This window comes from Musa acuminata, unplaced genomic scaffold (assembly GCF_036884655.1).
Source record: "Musa acuminata AAA Group cultivar baxijiao unplaced genomic scaffold, Cavendish_Baxijiao_AAA HiC_scaffold_1126, whole genome shotgun sequence".
Classification (NCBI taxonomy): Eukaryota; Viridiplantae; Streptophyta; class Magnoliopsida; order Zingiberales; family Musaceae; genus Musa; species Musa acuminata.
The window spans coordinates 6,161,210-6,163,709 of NW_027021339.1; positions in this window are offsets into that span (position 1 = coordinate 6,161,210).

The following is a 2,500-nucleotide window of genomic DNA, read 5'->3' on the forward strand; positions in this document are numbered from 1 at the left end:
AGCAGCCAAAAATGGCCAGTTTTGGCCCGTTTTTGGGCCGTTTTGGCCAGTTTTTGGCCTGTTCTTGCATTGGCGCGGTGACCGTCGAGAGCGGAGCAAAACGTCAGCCATCTCAGCACCCTGGAACCCCCCGGGTGGCACAGGGCTGGATGGGGCTTTCGTATAGCAGGGACGGTGCTGCTCTCGCTTTCGCTCGCTGTCCGCCGCTCGCCGCTCGCTCGTGCAGCCAAAAATGGCCAGTTTTGGCCCGTTTTTGGGCCGTTTTGGCCAGTTTTTGGCCTGTTCTTGCATTGCGCGGTGACCGTCGAGAGCGGAGCAAAACGTCAGCCATCTCAGCACCCTGGAACCCCCCGGGTGGGCACAGGGCTGGATGGGGCTTTCGTATAGCAGGGACGGTGCTGCCTCTCGCTTCGCTCGCTGTCCGCCGCTCGCCGCTCGCTCGTGCAGCCAAAAATGGCCAGTTTTGGCCCGTTTTTGGGCCGTTTTGGCCAGTTTTTGGCCTGTTCTTGCATTGCGCGGTGGACCGTCGAGAGCGGAGCAAAACGTCAGCCATCTCAGCACCCTGGAACCCCCCGGGTGGCACAGGGCTGGATGGGGCTTTCGTATAGCAGGGACGGTGCTGCCTCTCGCTTCGCTCGCTGTCCGCCGCTCTCGCCGCTCGCTCGTGCAGCCAAAAATGGCCAGTTTTGGCCCGTTTTTGGGGCCGTTTTGGCCAGTTTTTGGCCTGTTCTTGCATTGCGCGGTGACCGTCGAGAGCGGAGCAAAACGTCAGCCATCTCAGCACCCTGGAACCCCCCGGGTGGCACAGGGCTGGATGGGGCTTTCGTATAGCAGGGACGGTGCTGCCTCTCGCTTCGCTCGCTGTCCGCCGCTCGCCGCTCGCTCGCAGCAGCCAAAAATGGCCAGTTTTGGCCCGTTTTTGGGCCGTTTTGGCCAGTTTTTGGCCTGTTCTTGCATTGCGCGGTGACCGTCGAGAGCGGAGCAAAACGTCAGCCATCTCAGCACCCTGGAACCCCCCGGGTGGCACAGGGCTGGATGGGGCTTCGTATAGCAGGGACGGTGCTGCCTCTCGCTTCGCTCGCTGTCCGCCGCTCGCCGCTCGCGCAGCCCAAAAATGGCCAGTTTTGGCCCGTTTTTTGGGCCGTTTTGGCCAGTTTTTGGCCTGTTCTTGCATTGCGCGGTGACCGTCGAGAGCGGAGCAAAACGTCAGCCATCTCAGCACCCTGGAACCCCCCGGGGTGGCACAGGGCTGGATGGGGCTTTCGTATAGCAGGGACGGTGCTGCCTCTCGCTTCGCTCGCTGTTCGCCGCTCGCTCGCCGCTCGCTCGCGCAGCCAAAAATGGCCAGTTTTGGCCCGTTTTTGGGCTGTTTTGGCCAGTTTTTGGCCTGTTCTTGCGTGGTGCGGTGACCGTCGTGAGCGGAGCAAAACGTCAGCCATCTCAGCACCCTGGAACCCCCCGGGTGGCACAGGGCTGGATGGGGCTTTCGTATAGCAGGGACGGTGCTGCCTCTCGCTTCGCTCGCTGTTCGCCGCTCGCCGCTCGCTCGCGCAGCCAAAAATGGCCAGTTTTTGGCCCGTTTTTGGGCTGTTTTGGCCTGTTTTTGGCTGTTCTTGTGTGGCGCGGTGACCGTCGTGAGCGGAGCAAAATGTCAGCCATCTCAGCACCCTGGAACCCCCCCGGGTGGCACAGGGCTGGATGGGGCTTTCGTATAGCAGGGACGGTGCTGCCTCGCGCTTCGCTCGCTGTTCGCCGCTCTCCGCTCGCTCGCGCAGCAAAAAATGGCCAGTTTTGGCCCGTTTTTGGGCTGTTTTGGCCAGTTTTTTGGCCTGTTCTTGCGTGCCGCGGCGACCGTCGTGAGCGGAGCAAAACGTCAGCCATCTCAGCACCCTGGAACCCCCCGGGTGGCACAGGGCTGGATGGGGCTTTCGTATAGCAGGGACGGTGCTGCCTCTCGCTTCGCTCGCTGTCCGCCGCTCGCTGCTCTCGCTCGCGCAGCCAAAAATGGCCAGTTTTGGCCCGTTTTTGGGCTGTTTTGGCCTGTTTTTGGGCTGTTCTTGTGTGCCGCGGCGACCGTCGTGAGCGGAGCAAAATGTCAGCCATCTCAGCACCCTGGAACCCCCCGGGTGGCACAGGGCTGGATGGGGCTTTCGTATAGCAGGGACGGTGCTGCCTCTCGCTTCGCTCGCTGTCCGCCGCTCGCCGCTCGCTCGCGCAGCCAAAAATGGCCAGTTTTGGCCCGTTTTTTGGGCCGTTTTGGACAGTTTTTGGCCTGTTCTTGCGTTGCGCGGTGACCGTCAGAGAGCGGAGCAAAACGTCAGCCATCTCAGCACCCTGGAACCCCCGGGTGGCACAGGGCTGGATGGGGCTTTCGTATAGCAGGGACGGTGCTGCCTCTCGCTTCGCTCGCTGTCCGCCGCTCGCCGCCCTCGCTCGCGCAGCCAAAAATGGCCAGTTTTGGCCCGTTTTTTGGGCCGTTTTGGCCAGTTTTTGGCCTGTT